This window comes from Eptatretus burgeri, chromosome 6, assembly GCF_056783735.1.
Source record: "Eptatretus burgeri isolate ZD-2024b chromosome 6, Ebu_testis_v1, whole genome shotgun sequence".
In the NCBI taxonomy this organism is placed as follows: domain Eukaryota; kingdom Metazoa; phylum Chordata; class Myxini; order Myxiniformes; family Myxinidae; genus Eptatretus; species Eptatretus burgeri.
Genome location: NC_140966.1, coordinates 81,985,355 through 82,003,959, shown reverse-complemented (window position 1 = coordinate 82,003,959; position 18,605 = coordinate 81,985,355). Strand labels below are relative to the sequence as shown.

General features: G+C 41.0%; 1 long non-coding RNA gene across 1 annotated transcript; it reads left to right on the top strand.

Annotated features, from left to right (window-relative positions):
* Window positions 1-6,514: 6,514 nt before the first annotated feature.
* On the top strand, window positions 6,515-18,312 carry LOC147025173 (uncharacterized). Its single transcript, XR_015059373.1, has 2 exons — window positions 6,515-13,666; window positions 13,924-18,312. It is a non-coding gene; the product is annotated as an uncharacterized LOC147025173 (long non-coding RNA).
* Window positions 18,313-18,605: the final 293 nt, after the last annotated feature.

The following is an 18,605-nucleotide window of genomic DNA, read 5'->3' as shown; positions in this document are numbered from 1 at the left end:
ACTTTGTGGGAATGTAGTAAATGGCTTAGCGCTCAGTTTATTAGTGTTTGTTTGTGATCGACCTTGACCTTCAGGGTTAGCACCTGAGGTCGAACATATTTGACCCCAAAGTCAAATTTTCAAGTTTTAGGAACCATATCCTGTAGTACCTCAAATTGAAGTCCTCTGAGTGTTTTCTAGATATGTCAAGCTTTAGCCATTATGACGTTGGGTAACGTTATGAGGCAAACGCGTATTGTTCATGGTCACTCTGTAAAACGATTATCATCGGAATCTCTCGTAGACAGATATTCCTCAAGGAGTCGCTCCTAGTGGATAGCAGTTCTGTTCACCTCAGTGTGACCTTAAATAAGTCACTCATGTTCACATTTTGGCAAGATACTGGTCACCCTGGGGGTGACATTGGTTCATTTTCTTGTTTTTAATGGTGTCTATGTGCACCTTGTTTTCAACACACACAACCTCATGGTGATTGTCCTTCAGTTGCATCTCAACTAAGGGGACTTTATCTGCAAGTCAGATCAATAAGCATGTCAATCAATCAGAGGGGGATACAAACACAGCATGTGGGACTGTGAGTCTCTGTATTGTGTGAGATGATGGACGTCAATCAGACAAAGGAAAGGTTATACTGCACTGTGTGTAAATCCCAGAAGGAACTCATCTGCTCACGATATTTCACATCGTTATCTCGCAGCATCTACTCTCAATGATGCATCTTTGCATCCAAGTTTGAGGTTTTCTTTTCAAAATATTTCTGGTCATCAGAAACCTGATGATCCTGCTGATAATTTATTTCAAACAGTTCCTCAATCTGCAAAAGTCAAACCATGTAGAAAATATGCTTCTCCGAGTTCTGTCTAAATTATTGGTACTGCACACACTACCCTTGGACCACTCCTACTTTTGTGATTTCAGACATTTCTCAAACAACTGGAACTGAAACAGTAATGTCATGTTGAGCAAGAATCGGTATAAGAACCCAAGTCAATGGGAATATCACCCAAAGCCACATACCTGCTGCACGTTTTCCTCAGTTTGTCGATGCACCTTTTCCAGGTGTAAGTTCAGGAATGTTTTCAGGTTCCTGTGCCTGCTGGACATTATTTTCAGGAACCCTTGTGAGAGATCCATTCTCACTTTTTTCTGATTTCTATGAGGAAGATAAATAAATAAATAAAAATAACCAAGTGTTAAGACATTTGCAAAAAATGTAGTTGTATCCATTTCCCAAGAGTTGTTTTCCCGTTTCCAACAAATTAAACGTTCAGATGGACATAGTTTTGTGTATTTTACCTAACGCTTTCTCAAAAGCTTTTTAAACCAGTTATTTTTTGTGTGGGATTTCCATTTTGAATCATCAATCCTGTTGAGAGAGAAAGACAGACAGAATAAGGGAAATAGATGAGGAACTCGGGAGGGGAATTGTCACCTTCACATGGTTTCATTTTTGGTTTTAAAAGTGATACAGCTTTTCATGGCTGTTTTAACAGATACTGTTTCTCCATGGACACACTGGAGTGTCCACTATTAATGTTCTTCATGCTAAAAGAGCAAGCAGTTGTACAAATAATTCATCTCCCTCCAAAACTCCAACTAAATGAGTCCTCTCACCATATCTCTTCTTCGTTTGGATGATTACACACTGCACATCAGTTCATAACACGCTTTGAACCCAAACATCATGTTGGCAGATGGATGACATTCCATCCCATAACTAGTTGGCAGGTTCCTTACTTGTTGGCAGCTCTTAACGTCCTGCTGTTGCTGTTGTTCATCCTGTTTGTTGTTGCTGCTCCTTGAGCTAAAGTTCCATTTCTGATAACTTGCACATTGTGTTTTTGAGACCCTCTGAACGTTCCATATTTTTCACGGAAATCGCAATGAATTTTTTGTCTCACATTCAACTGTTGGGAAAACACTTCAACCTGTGGCAAAAACATTGCGCTCATGAAGAAAAAGAAAAATGAAGAAACACCACCAAAGATAAGCTTGGTGTTGGCTTAATGGTTAAGGTGGCTGGCTAAAGATCTAAGGGTCTTAAATTCAAGCCTCTGTCATGCCGTTGAAATAATAACAGGTGGGTTAACTCAGCCTGTCTTCCTTCCAAGGTCGGCAAAATGAGTCCCAGCTTACTGGAAACAGGGGACAGTTGTTATACTATATTTAGCTAAGTTGCCCCACTAGTGGGGAAACTTAGCATAACAATTGTGCATTTTGTGAGGAAAGCACCAAATTTGGCACACTAGTAGCCTAACATATTATGAACAGATTTGGATATTGGGTCATCTCAAATTCAGCCGCTGATGGCTATGGCAACCATTTTTCACTGTTATTAAAAATTTTGAGATGGCCCAATATCCAAATCTGTTCATAATATGTTAGGCTACTAGTGTTCCAAATTTGGTGCTTTCCTCACAAAATGCACAATTGTTATGCTATATTTAGCTAAGTTGCCCCACTAGTGCACCAGTTTTTTCAGTTTATTTCCATTTTTGTTTTGCAGCAGTTTTTGATGACGCAGCTTTTCCTCCATAAACAGCAAGTCGCTGTGAAGATTTTTTTTTAAATGGTGTCTGTGTGCACCTTGTTTTCAAGACAAACAACCTCATGGTGATTGTCCTTCAGTTGCATCTCAACGAAGAGGGACTTTATCTGCAAGTCAAATCAATAAGCATGTCAATCAGTGCAGGAGGAGGATACAAATACAGCATCTGGGAGTGAGTTTCAGTTTTGTGTGAGATGATAGATATGTCAGACAAAGGAAAGGTTATACTGCACTGAGTAAATCCCCGAAGGAACTCACCTGCTCACGATATTTTGCATCATTGTCCTGTCGCATCTGCTCTAAATGATGCATCTTTGCATCCAAGTTTGTGGTTTTCTTTTCAAAATATTTCTGTTCGTCAGAAATCTGACGATCTTGCTGATCATTTATTTCAAGCTATTTTTTTCAGTTCCTAGCTTTGCAAAAGTCAAGCCATGTAGAAAATAAGCTTCTCCGAGTTCTGTCTGAATTATTGGTACTGCCCACACTACCTTTGGACCACTCCTACTTTTGTGATTTCAGGCGTTTCTCGAACAACTAGAATTGACACAGTAATGTCATGTTGAGCAAGAATTGGACAGAGAACCCAAGTCAATGGGAATGAACAACCAAAGCTATACACCTGCTGCATGTTTTCTTCATTTTGTCGGTGCGCCTTTTCCAGGTGCAGCTCCTCAGGAATGTTTGTAGGTTCCTGTGCCAGCTGGACATCATTTTCAAGAACCTTTGGGAGGGATCCATTCCCCTTGCTTTTTGCTTATTTTATCAGGAAGATTTTTTTTTATTTTAAAAAAAAAAAAATCACCAGGTGTTCAGACATTTACAAGAAATGTGGTTGTGTCCATTTCCCAAGAGCATTGTTTTCCTGTGACACGGTGTCAGGTGGACATGGTTTTTTTGCATTTTACCTTATGCTTTGTGTAAAACTTTTTAAACCAATTCTTATTTTTTACGTGGGGTTTCCCCATTTCAAATCAAGGAATGAGAGAGATAGAGATATATGAGGAAAATTGAGCCCCTAAGAACCATACCGGGCCATCCCACCTTTTTTAGTGAAATTGAGTTATGAACGTCTTCAGGTGCACAAAACTGATACCTTTCAGGCCAAAATGGGCCAACCCATCAGAATATATTATAAGTATATAAGCAAAAAACCTCTCTGGCTCTGTTAATATGCATCTGACTTGCCAGAGCCTGAATGGGCCATCCCACATTTTCCCCATGATTCCATGTGGGACATGTGCTACCTGCTTAAATCATGTATATATAAAATTCTGCATTACTTATCGTTATTTATCCTTAGGTATTTTTTATTGTCATTAGCTCATTGTGACACAGGAGACTGAGAACTTTGAGTCCCTTTTTTCAAAAGTACACCAAGATGGGATGGCCCGGTATGGTTCTTAGGGGCTCAATTGTAAAGCTTTTAATGGTTCTTTTTAACAGATGCTGTTTCTCCATGGACACATTGGAGTGTCCACTATTAATGCTCTTCATGCTAAAAGAGCAAGCAGTTGTGCAAATAATTAAACTTCCTGCAGAACTCAAACGAAGCAAGAAAAAGAGCATTCAGAGATTGCAGATCCTCATTGATCAGGACTTTTGTGTGGTGTATTTTGTGCACTGGTGTTATGTAATTAATTAGAACTACCACTTTATAAATGCTGCCAGTGATGACCGGTTCAGCCACTTCAGAGAAGAATTTTGAAGGTTTTTTTTTTTAACAATATGGCTGCCGAATCACATGATCGATGAGATAATCAAAAAAATTTATGGACCATTTTATCCCTGGATGACCCTCAATTTTTATCGGATATGGCGTTCTACGTATGTAATCATGATGTCGTAAAAAAATCGCACATTCCCCATGAGGGGTATTTGCTATGTGCCAAATTTCAATTTTTTCCTTGGTGCAGTTTTAGAGATAGAGGTCCAAAGTTTTTTCCAATATGGCTGCCACACCACGTGACCTATGATGTCATAATTATCATTAAAACATTCTACATGAATAGTCGCACCAATGGTGAAAATTTTGTCTCAACCCGACAAGCGGTTGTAGAGAAAAACACAAAAGTTCTGTGCGGACAAACACACAAACAAACGGACTCAAATGCAAATCTGTCTCCTTCGGCGAGGGTAACAAGTCCTCTCACCACAACTCTTCTTTGTTTGGATGATGACAAACTGCACATCAATTTTTCACATGCTTTGGACCCAAATATCATGAGGACGGACGGACGACATGCTATCCCATATGCTCCCTGGAACTACGTTCCAGGTGAGTTGATAATTAACAGCAGGTAAGAAACAGAAAGCAGTTATTAGGTTTGATAAGTGCTGGAATTTGTCATTTGGGTGCAGGCGATAACTTGCCTACTCTGTGAAACATGCCATGGGATCTTCAATGTTCAGCGACTAACAGATGGAACACACAAGTTAATATCCCTCCAATCGGGACAGTTTGGTGCACTTTGTGAGGCAACTCCCTCTCTGCAAAGCACAAATCCAACAGCTTAAGAGTTGAGTCAGGAATTGAATGCTGACGAGAAGTGCACATGCTTTCGCTGGTCATACTGTTGTGCTTCATGTTTACCACATTGTAATTACAAATACCTTGTGTAATAATGCATTATGGGAACTGCTTGTTGCTTGCATGCAATAGAATTGCAGTTACTTTGGTGATATATATATATATATATACATATATATATACATATATATATATATATACATATATATATATATATATATATATATATATATATATATATATATATATATATATATACATATACATATACATATAGCGCCACGAGGAGTGATGTAAGGGCCACATCGGCCATTTTGGAGTTAATGCCATATACCACTATTTTAACCCTTCCCCTATCATCTGAGCCTATCATCATCATATCATTAAAAAATGTCGCTTACATCACTCCTCGCCGGGCCATATATATATATATATATATATATATATATATATATATATATATATATATATATATATATATATATATATATATATATATATATATATATATATGTCTATCTTGTTTCGGCCACGGGTACCGAATGTATTATGAGGAGGTTAATCCCCCTTTCTCCTCGGAATAACCGGGCCTGGGTCCACCGTTCACAATTAACTCCATGGTGCGGTGGGTTGCCAATCAGTTAAACACGTGTTCCAGTGTCCACCATCTAATTTAATTTTCCGTTTAACTTGAGGTCAGGTGGCCTCCAGACCGGAGAACATGCCTCGGCGACGCACCAATCTTATCTTGATTAGATCTTAAGTAATGCGGCCGAGCTGATACTGCTGGTGCCCGCTCACGATGACACTTTAATTAGATTAGGAATTATAATCTCCCATTCTATCTCGGTTCGGACAATCACGGACAGGTTGAACCATCAACAAGGAATTTATTATTAACAAGAAAAATAAATGAACTGAAGGACTTTTTATTTCCTTGTCAATTAAACTGTGAATTCAAATCAAATGTTCAATCAACAAAATAATCTCAATCAAATAAAGAATTAAACAAGTAATTTTAGAAAAATGGACAAAGAGCAGATGCTTATCACTATGCCCTACTTAGCAATTAAACAGGAGACATGGGTACCCATCAGACCATTCAGGGGGAAAAGAAGTCTGGTCTCGGCTTTCCGGGGCAGAAGTCGTCATGCATCTATTAACTTGACTCCGATACAAGATAACAATAACAAAGAAGGATATGAACTCGGGGATGTGATTATTCCGATTTTTCGTGGAAATCTGGTTTTTTTTTTTTAACATTTAAAAAAATCTGATTTTTTTAATTTTTTTTGTTTTTGAGTTAAATTCCCATCTCCGATCTTAAATCATATTTAACCTCCGCCATCGAAGATGGACAGAGGTTACTGTTTTCACCCCTGTCTGTTTGTTTGTTTGTGAACAGTATTATGGAAAAACTCCTCGACAGATTCCGACGAAACTTGGTCGGGGGATTAGGTATGGTCCAAGGATCATGCCATTAGATTTTGGACTCTGTCCAAAGTCCAATATGGCCGCTATGGCGGCCATTTTGAAAAAATATTTTAATTTTGGTTTTTTCATTTCTACATGTTTCAAGTGATTTCCAACCCCCCCCCTCCAAAAAAAAAAAATTGCTAGAGAAAAAAAACAATTTTGCAACTTTTTTTTTCAAAAGAATTTCGATTTTACTTTTTTGGGCATTTCTTCATGCACGTCGATCTACTTCAAAAATGTATTGGGCCAGATATGTTCTTGTGGATCAGGCATTGCGTGGCGGAGGTATGTGCTCTACCGAGTGCCCTTCTAGTTCGTTTCTGTTTGTAACTGCATTTTCGAATAACCCTGACATGTGAAGAATCTCCATCTTTCATTGGGCCAGAATGTCCCACTGACCCAATCAATTCATTTGCTGGATCATTTGGTGCCCCTCTTAAGAAGGTGACACCGTACAGACTAAATCCTGCTTATGTGATCGACTCGACCATCAAAAGAAGGGACCTCCCACTACTAGCAGTGCCAGTGGCAGACCACGTCATTAATCTTGAGGTACATGAAGAAAATCTATGATATTTTGCATTATATGCAAAACTTTGAATAATGACACTAAATTATTTAATTATGGACTTTAAAAAAAGGATGATTGATACATTCTGTGACTTGCATGAACAAACTTTGAATAATGACTAAATTATTTAATTATGGACTTTAAAAAGAGGATGATTGATACATTTTGTGACTTTGCATGAACAGCATGATCTCTTTTGAATAATAAATAAAAATCAGAAAATATTTATCAACTCCATTGTGACTGATAAAATCAACATGATTTGTCTTTATTGATTAGAGTTAGAAAAAAAAATGAAAGAAAATATTTATAAACTCTATGCATAAGGAGTTAATTTTGTTTTGTGTTGCTAGTTACCTCCACCACTGAAGGTGAAGGAGGTTATGTTTTCACCTCTTTCTGTTTGTTTGTGTGCAGGATATCTGAAAAAGTTATCTATGGATCTGGATGAAATTTTGTGGACAGGTTCGATGTGTGACAAGGACAAAGTGATTAGGTTTTGGTGAGGATCTGGATCCGATTAGGAGAATTTTTTTAAGTGATTCTTCACCATTGAGAGATCAGGCCAAAAACGATATCTAGAACGATATCTCAAAAAATTGTTGACGGATTCGGACGAAACTTGCTGGATAGGTTGGGTGTGTCACAAGGACAAATTGTTTCGATTTTGGTGAAGATCTGGATCTGGATACGAGGGTTATATAATTTTTAAAGTGATTCTTCACGATTGAGAGATGGGCAAAAACAACATAGTATTGTATGGCATGATATTTCAAAAATGTATTGGGCCCGACATGTTCTCGTGGATCAGGCATTACATGGCGGAGGTATGCACTCTACCAAGTGCCCTTCTAGTTTTGCATGTAATTAACTTAATTATTGTTTTTCAGACTAAAAATATTTGACGATGTGAAGTATAGAAATGATGGTATGAAGGTTATGCAGCTATTATTTGAATTAATTTTAATTGATGTAACCACTGGTATGGTGTATACATGTACCACTTTGATAAGCAACTTGATGAATATTGTTAAATTATAACAGAAGAAAATTCAGTGAAAACAGGTATGTTTCTATTCATGTACATGAGTGACAACAGTTAATAATAAAAAATAAGTGACAACAGTAAATAAATAATTCCTTGGGGTTCTTTGCTCTGCTTATCATCTCCAACTATTTTGCTATGATTTTTGCTTATGAAGATGTGTTTCACAACCTCAAAACTGAGCTCAATTTTCCAGGAAATTGCTTTATTTGCAGTGAGAAATTCAAAACTTTTCTGGGATCGACTTCCTAATACCCAACCAATGAGTGGTTTTTGTCACTTTCAATTTTATCGTAGTATTCTGCGATGATTATTCCATTAAGAAGTCTGTTTCAAAACCTCAAAATTCAGCTTGATTTTACAGGTAATTGCTTTATTTGCGGTGGGTAATTCAAAATTTTCCTGGGGGGCAGCATCCCCCCCTCCCCCAAGTGTCTTCAGCACCTTGGGCAGACTGTTGACCTGCAAGAAGTCGATCTTCAGATCATTTCTTTCGACCCAAATCACATGCCTGTAAACTCAGATGAGAATTATGGAATCAAAACATGGATGGTGAATTGCTATCAGACTGCCATGAATTAATTACGCCGAGACATTAGCAGGACAAATACCTCTTATAATGATTGATCTGTGAAGCAAGTACATCAAATGGTGAAGAAAATTTGGGGAAAAATATCGATTTGTGAATATGATTGGTTAAATATGCAAATAAACTTTACCCCAAACTTTTTGACAAAAAACTCCTCTCCACCCTTCCACATGAGAATTATGATTTGAAAGATGTTAAACCAGGAGTTTATTCCCACATGCAGGCCAGGAGATAGATTGATGACATTTAATCTGTTCCTCATGTGAATGTTTCCTTTGTGAGGAGTAAGCGAGTTATTGCCAGTTTATACAAAAATTAATTATACGCAGGCTCCGCCAGATGAACCCCATTTGGCAAGGAGTTACGAGGTTTTTGGCTCTTCCCTGGGCAAGCGATGAGTCGTGATAGTAAATAATATTTTTGCGGCATTCAGACCACCCTTATAAATTCCAATGTGATTTTGGTTGTATTTCAAAAGGAAATACAGTACATTTAATATTTTGCAGCTTTGGAATGAAATGTTCTGCTCCCTTTGGCATCGTTATCGTTTTGCATGAGTGGAGTATTTGGAGCTGCAATTTGGAACGCTATTCACCTGGTGACTCAACTTTGACCTAATTTGATCAATGTCAAGAGGCTGCGGTGTATTTTTCCAAGACCACCTGCTTCACAGAAACATTTCTCCTTCAAGACATCTCTGACTCCCTCGTATCTCTCCCTGGTTACTCCCTCCTCTGGCATGACAGACCTGAGCCTTGTCCTGGTGGAGAAGTTGCTCTCTTCATCAAAGACTCTATTCCTCACTCTCCGTGCACGGCCATCACTCCCCCACACCTCCAGGAAAACCTCTGGTTCTGGCTTCCCCTCCACTCCCACCTCATGTTTATATGTGTGTTGTACTGTTCACCAAACAGTGATGACTCCATATACACCTCGCTCGCCGAAAACATGGACCTACTTCTATCTTCTCATCCCAAATCTCTCTTCCTCATATGTGGTGACTTTAATTGTCATCATGCCAGTTGGTTTGGTGTGGGTACCTCCCTCACCTGCCATGGCACTTCAGCAAAAGACTTCTGCGACTCATTGGGACTGACTCAATCGGTCAACTTCCCGATCTGGATCTCAACCAACGTGACTGCAACTCTATTGGGTCTGATTTTTACCAATTTCCCTGAAAATATCTGTTCTTCCTTTGCTCCAATCAGTTATCAGTTCATCTGACCACATGCTTGTCAAAGTAGACATCTCTCTGGCTGTAATAAGAACCACCTCAGCACCGTCGAGTCTGGAATTTCACTCAGGCTGATTGGCAGGGTCTTCAAGCAGCCATCAAACTTCTCCACTGGTCTGCCATCACTACTTTCTCCAACATCAACTTGTCCTGGGAATTCCTGCAACGAAACTTGTTCTCTCTCTTGCACAGATTTATCCCATCTCGTCTTCAGTTGTCCTACCCTTCCTCCTGCCCATGGTGCACTGAAGCTTGTGGTGAGGCAGTTGTCCTGAAACAACTTACCTTTGCCTCGTGGAAAGCAAATTCAACTGGGGGTCATCTCAGTTCCTTCCATAAAGCTTGGAACAAGTGTGTGTGTCTATCCTCAGGAGAGCCAGAAAACCACATCTTTCTCATGTCAAGTCTGAACTCTCAAACCTCTCTCCCTCCTCCAAATCCTGGTGGCATCTAGTTAAGTCTGTTAATGGTGTATGTTTCCCCTCCCTTACCTCAAATGGTGGCACAGCTGACGCCGCACGTGAAAAGGCTGAATGCCTAAACTCCGTGTTTGCATCAAAATCTTGTGTCCGAAACCCATCGCGTTCTGAACCCACTTTACCCAGTCGCACACAGCTGTCCTTGGACTCTGTGTCCTTTTCTCTTGACAAAGTGGAGAGCTTGCTGTCAAACCTTGACTCAGATTCTACAATCGGTCCTGCAACGGTTCTCTACTATGGTATTAATAATCATTTATATAATAACATTTCTCAAGGACATCTCCCATCTGCTTGGAAATCAGCAAACATCACTGCTCTGCATTAAAAAGGTGCAAAAACAGATCTCTCTAACTAGACCAATCCGCCTTCTCCCAATCATCAGCAAAGTTATGGAATCCATCATCGCTTCAGACATTAAATCCTTTCTCTTCTCCAATGGCTTGATCTCTGATCATCAATTTGGTTTCAGACCAGGTCACTCTAACCTTGATATGCTGTTTCTGCTATCCCAACAATGGATGGAGGTCCTCAATGTCAGACATGAAATCAGAGCCATCTCCCAGGACATATTGCGCGTTTTTGATTTCTGGTTTGGCACCCTCTCCTGTTCAACAAACTCTCATCCGATGGTATCCAAGGCCATCTCCACTCATGGCTCGCAGACTTCCTCTCCTGTCACAGCCAACGTGTGGCCCTAAATGGAGTTCTTTCATCCCCTCTTCCTGTCCAGGCTGGAGTTCTTCAATGCAGTGTTCTGGGCCCTGTTCTTTTTCTGGTTTTCATCTATGGTCTCTCCGACTCTCTGGAAAATCCTCTTTATCTCTGGTGGTGATGATTCCACCCTCTGCCATACCATCTGTCATCCCTCAGATCGGCAAGCAGCAGCTTCTTCGCTCTCTGCAGATCTTAATAAAATCACAAACTGGTCAAACACATGGAACATGTCTTTCAATCCTGACAAATCTCGCACTCTCACCATGTCTCTCCGAAAGGACCCTCAGGAATTGCCCTCCCACCCCAATCTGCTTTCTCAACAATCCTCTGGAAGAAGTCCTTTCTTTCAAGCTTCTGGGTCTCAATATCTGCCATGATCTTTCCTGGGAAAGCCACATTTCCAACCTGGCCTCCAAAGCCAGTTGCCGACTGGGAATCCTCCATCGTGCAAAGTCTTTCCTTGGCCCACCTGAGCTCCTGACCACATACAAAGCTTTCGTCTGCAGCCTGATGGAGTACTGCTCTCCCCTCTGGGCTGGTGCTCCAGCCTCTCACCTTTCTCAGCGTCACATTGTGGAAACCAAGACATTTAGGAATCATTGGTACCTCCCGCAGTGAGGCTATCTTTTGGCCTCTCACCCTCTCTCACCGCAGGCAGGTCGGTGGTCTTTCAGTCTTCTCCCGTCTCGCCCTCGCATCCTCCCCCTTTGTCCGCGATATGTCTCCCCCACCCCCATATTTCTGCAGGACCCTCAAGGTCCGCCAGCAACCCCTTCTGGTAAAACTGCCAAAATCACGGATCACTGCTCAACTTCACTCTTTCATTCCTCTTTTTTTTTCCACACCTTTGGAACAAACTCCCACACTCTCTTCAATCCCACTCTTCCCTCCAGGTCTTCAAAGCAGCTATTCACCACCATCTCTTATCTCCCCGAATACAAAAGCACAGTCTTTTCTACCCCCATTTATCCACCCCAAACCCACCTCCTTCGAATTACCTGCATTCCTTCCCGAAAGTTCCCTGTCGTTTAAGGTCCTGAAAGTCCCTGTGGTGTCCATCTTGTTTACCCTGTGTATCCCGTCCCATCCCTCTCCCTTCCTCAGATCTAATGTCTCTGTTCCCCGCTGTTTTGTCCTTCCCTCCCCTTGTGCATTCTGTGTGTTAGCTCTCATACGAGCCTCGACTCAGTACACACAAAAAAGAAAACCTGAAATGGAAAGTAGGTGTTTTATTTTGCAGAACCTCACATTTATAAAGGGTGTTGTTACTTACGAAATCTAAAGATTTCGTAAGTATATTGATGACTTCCGTCCTCTGTTGTGTGTGTGTGTTTGTTTGTTTGTAGGCACGACAACTCGAGAACGGAAGAAGCTACCAATGTCAAATTACACCACGAGATTCAGGAGGGTGATGGTTAGGGCTGATTAGATTTTGGTCAAAATCGGTCAAAGGTCAAGGTCACAGTGAGGTCAAACATTCGATTTTTGATGGTTTGGTACAGAATCATCATAGAAACTTCTGATTTGCGTCGCTACCTTCTCTAGAGGCAGCTTTTATTAGACAAAGTCAGAGGTCAAGTTGACGATTTCGTAAGTTCCTGTCTCTGCTTGTTTTTTTGACCTGTTTCCTGTGGGTGACTTTGCACACCTGCTGGGGGACGTGCTGCATCGCTCTGCAGCATGTTTGAGTTCATGTACTTTGGGTTTTTCTCAGATATAAAACTTTTATGTCAGTAGAAGGTGGTTGGAGATTGGCAAGGAATTAACAATTATGGCATTCTGCATTAACGTATACACAAATGTATAATAACATTTTGGCGATTTTATACATCCAACTTCACATTCAAATAACTGCTTTGATTCAAATTCTACATGCTACTGTGACACAACGGCAACCCTTATGCCTTTGGATGGGTCGCAGAAGTCAGTCAATTTGATTGGTTTTCAGTACAGATTTTTTCATCTCAGTATGTGGAATGAAAATCCAATTAATTTGATGTTAACTGTATTTGTTTATTTTGATCAAGAAATGGCTATCCATCAGATGAATGACCTGTAATGTGGTCAACCGATAGCCAAAAATGGGCTTATCCCTACATGATATTATAATGGGAAGCCCAATGAGGTTGATATTTTTTTCAGTTCCATTTACTGTAAAAGTAATGGATGTTCATCAGATGGATGACAACGTTGGCATTTTATATCATTTTAACCCGTGTTAAAGCTTTTGTTCCCAGGTGAGGAAGCATTGCTGGAGCCGGCTATTGCTGATTGCTGTGGTTTCCAGACTGGACATTTTGTTTTGATGAAGTCACGCAAGAAGGGTGGGGGGAGGGTGGGCACTCTCCACCCAGGAAGGACTGGACCTCGTTTGGTTTTACTGGCTCCTCACGCAGCGGTGAAGAGCCAGGGCAAAGCAGCATGAATCCACTCCTCCCAGGAGAAGAAGGGCTATGAACTGTCATTTCACATTTGCTCAGGTCTTGTTATTCACCACATATGGTGCTCGGCTAATGTTGCTAAGTTATACTCTGAGTTTTAAATCGTATGAGAAGCATGCAGATATATTGCACGTGCTGTCATGCACACTAATGGCATGAATGCTTCACATTCACACACATACACGCATCATTGCTGTCAATCGAACATTGATTTGCTGAATAGAAGGAGGAATACTCCCTTCGACAGTAGAGCCAGGACATGTAACCCATACTAATTCTTGTGTGTATTGTTGCAGGTCTGGCTGGTTACTTAATCCCCCCGACCCAATTGTGGTGGACGGGTGGTTAACCGACCAGGCTGGATCGCCGAGCGGTTTTCCTTGGAGGCAGACACATGATTTTCAGAGATTATGGCGCACGTGGGAGGGACAGAGCGGCACGGACGGAGCAGATGGATGCAGAGCACAATGGGTTTATACTCAAACCCCCAGCAGATACATGGACACCATCAACTTAAAATAAACAAGGGGATTTCATGAAAATAGACAAATATTTACAAGGGTATTAATTCAAAATGTAATAATAATATGTGAAGTAAATTGAGGTCTAAAGTCGAGGAGCCTCTACACACGGACTTTAATACAGACAAGGGGAAGACAAAACAAAAGAAAATTCTCCCTTTCTTCTGGCACTTAGCTTTGTCCAGAGATGGTCTTTATTGAACTTTGGGATCGAGGTGCGTCATTCTGCACGGGAAGACGGGTCCAAAAATTGCACCGAGCCGCTCTCTGGGCGGGAAACGTACGTGAAGTAATTTGTGAGGTGGTATTCAACACTCGGGCTCAGAAACCGGCATACAGCCTCTTCGGCGATCGTGCTTACTGACGCCGCTGCTTTGCGGAATGGCGCCATCTCTTTCCGCCGATGACTCGACACGAGGCTTTGGCGCTGGTCCCACACGCATGCTGCAAATTCACCAACAAGAACACGATAAATCGCATAGCTATTTCGTCGTGCCGAGAGGAGAGCAAAGCAAAGCGAGATCCTCCATCCCAGCCATGTTCTCACAACTCCTGTCTGCTCTTCGAACCTCACCCTTCTTCCACCTCCAGGCGTGCCTTGTTGGCACGAAAACCGGGAAGGCGGGGCTTCTGCCTGTTCGGCATATTTGGCTTGCTTGTTATAAAAATGTAATTCTTTCATGGCTGGCTTGTAAATACAAAAACGTAGGAGAAAGTCACAAGAGGCATTTACATACTGGGGGTAATTTGCCTTAATCCCTTAATCTAATTAATGCAGTACCATCCCCAATGTGGTGACAAGTAACACTTAACGCTCAGTTTTCCCACTTGATTGACATTAAGATGTCTCTAACACGTCCAAAGACCAAGCAACTCTATACTATCCTAACTTTCCTGTGAAATTCCTCCATCTACCCCCACAGCCGTAACAATATATTTGTCAAGAAAATGATTTCCACACAGCTGCACCTTCTCATTACATTTACCATCGCATGCATTGCCCTGATGGTAATATAGACAAGAGGGAAGCACTTTATAAATATATTAGGATAAGGGAAAGACAACTGACACAGGCACCAGTTAACAATGATCCACTGGTTGTCAGAAAAAAAAAAAGAGAGAGACAAAGGGGTCAGAACATTTATATGCAAGTGGACTACACAGTATAAACACTTACTTGGCAATGTCATGTCATGATTATGCAGACTGGAAGGAAAAAAAGTAGTTGTTGGGTAGGTATATGTATACCCCACTCATCTAAAACTCATCTAAAAAAAAAACGGTGTGGCCTTTACAGGGTCGTGATTACTGTGGAATATTTAGAAAAATGATAGTTGATTCGGTAGGACATATGAGCAACCAAGAGGCAACGAATAAAAAAATCTCAAGACATAGAAGATAAATGGAGAAAAGGTAGATATAATTGTACTAATTTTGCAGATGGGTATTACCCTGCCTTTAATATTCGGAAAAGACCTCCCCACTTTGTAATTGGGGCTAAAACGAAAGGATTCCTTTTATCTGGTTAATTTTTTTTAAAAACCTGAACAGTCGACGAAGGAACTCCTAAGGCTGTTCCAGTGGGAAACTCCATTTGTCAATATTACAAAGAAGTAGGATTGCCCTAACCCTTGAATATCAAGGGACTTCTCAATCGGAAAGGGGTGGAGTTGGGAAAATATGAGACATCCTTTGAAGGAAAAAGTAGCATTGAGTGGTACATATTACATCTGTGAATACAGGGCATACTCTTGGCTTCCTTTAAATTGGACAGGATCTTGTTGCATGGAATATGTAATGCCTCGCATGCGCTTGACTACTCAGCCACCCTTTGAAAATCCTCATTAAAAGAGATGGCATATTTCTAAGCGAGAAGAAAGCTTAATGATATGGAATCATATCGTGGCCACAGAAAGTGGCCGTGGTATGGAATGGGGAAGACTATTTTGGAATTTGCCCTTTTGACATACTCAATGGAGAAACTTGCTCATGATACTGCGAATAGCCTAGATAATCTTACAGCTGAAATGGTTTATATCAGAACAATGGTGTTACAAAACTGCATGGTTTTGGATTTATTGTTGTCTGAAAAAGGAGGTACTTGTGCAGTGTTGGATCTGAATGTTGTACCAATATTACAAGCTTAACTTTAAAACACACGAAGGAAGTGCAAAATATCATTATTACTTGGAGCCTGGGTGGGCATAGGCTCAGAGTTGAAGAGTATCTTTGGAGGATGGGGAGCTCAGATTCTCCATTATTTGTTTATGGCATTAGTAATTGTGCTTGCAATAGTGCTAGTAGTAGCTTGCTTGAAAGCTTTGATATCAATTTACTTCAATAAATTGACGAGTTCTGTGATGGTATTTGGAAATCAACCACATGAAGAATTTTTTTTGTACAGGGTCACGATGATAACTTGGATTATTATGCGGAAGAAGAAATGAAACTATTAAATCAAATCCAAATCCCACAAGTAGATTATGATGATGTGGGAATACCAGGGGCACACGAAGGAACGATGAACAATTGGGTGTAATGCTGGGATTGGTGTTGTAGGGAGAAGATATTGTTAATGTTGGACTGAATGAATGTTAATACAAGTTAAAGTGTTACAGCTCTGTTTAATAGCCTTTAATGGCATTCAGAAAGGGAATTTATGGTGTGTACGAACTATTAAATTGAATCATTAAAACGAACTTGACTGGTTTAAAATTTAACTTTGATTTTGTCTGTTTCAATGTTGAAAGCAGTTGAGCTGTGCAGTCGACAATTTTGCCTTATCAAGATATGAGATCCTTCCACTGAGAGATTGGATGAAGGGGTGAACCCACGTTTTGGTGATTGGGCATTCATCCCGTGACCACATCACGACTCCCTGAGGAGATGAAATGAGCAAATGAAAGAGAACCACTGAAGAGGTTTCAGCATGACAAGGCGAGGCAAAGAGCTGAGTGTGCCATGAATGGCACCTGCCTGTGGCTGTGACACCGCCAACACTCACGAACCAAACTCTGCAAATACATGAGTCTTACCATTGAGGTGAGACGCACGAGGGCCCTGACGGTCAGAGAGTCACCTGCAACCCAGTGTCGGAGACAAGCAACATACCTTTGGGGCCTGCCTTCTCCGTAGCTCAGAGAGTGACTTGACTGTTTCCCATTGAGGACTGCTCTATCTACATCGTAGCCCGCTTGCCTTTATTGCCTTTGATGGCACGCTTTTGCAGCTTGTGACAGCTGCTGGTGACCAGGCCTTGGAGCGGGTAGCCGGGTTGTTGGAAACACGATCAAGCCGGGCTGGCGTGCTATTGAGATTGTCTTCCTCCAGCACCCTTCTCCTATGGACACCCACCACTAATTCATGTGGGTGAACTTGAGTAAAAGAGCTCTTTTCTCCTCTAGGAACGGGGTATGGTGGATCACAGGTAAAATTGATCACAGGTGGATCACAGGTCCTAGATAGGATAAAAAGGTGGCATGTGGAAGTAAAATATTTAATCCCATCTTGTGAAATGTGTTTAATATGCTCCACCAACAATTTATGGATACATAAGGTGATAGAAAGCTCTGTGGGTCACATGACTATCGCAGAGCATTGGTGTTCTGTTTTTTTCAAAATGGGAATGACGCTCTGTTCACAAATTATATACCCATTTCTTACTGTATGTTTTCAAATGCTTTTAAATAATGTGGAGGTATAAAATCTGTTGTAAAGCCTGATAAATGACTAAAGTCATTTTGTCATTTTGGGAATTGTTCACTGGAAAGCATCATGGGTAAAGGCACTAACCCAGAGTTGAGGATAAAGCTTTAAAGTGCTTGCGGCATAAAACTTGCTTATCGGGTTCTTGACAAAGAAGGAAAGGCAGACCTCATTAAGCTTGCAAAGTGGACCACCCTCGGCTTGTGGGTTTCTTTTGTTCTGCTTGTCTCATTGTTTGCTTGTAAATGACAAATCACAAGTGGGTGGGGGTAAAATTTCTGTTCAAACATACTGTTGCCTTGTTCGATCCATATAACTGTGTAACATCTATCTATAATTCCAGCAGTGTGTGTGTGTGTGTGTGTGTGTGTGTGTGTGTGTGTGTGTGTGTGTGTGTGTGTGTGTGTGTGTGTGTGTGTGTGTGTGTGTGTGTGTGTGTGTGTGTGTGTGTGTGTGTGTGTGTGACCGTTGTTTCTCGACAACCACTGGTCTGATCTAATTGAAACTTGCCAGGTATATTGCTGGGGCCCCGCGGATGTGCCTTTTCAAGGTTTGATATTAATTGGACAAGTGCCTCCCAAGTTATGGCCATTTATTTACCAAACCGATGACAAGACACGTTATTGCGTGGGCGTGGCCGATGGGGGAAGGGAAGCTCAGCCGCGTTCCCCATTACAGGTTACAACGTACGGGCTTCCGGAGAGTGATGACTTTGTGTATTCTAATAATTTCTCGATTTCTTATGCGCATTT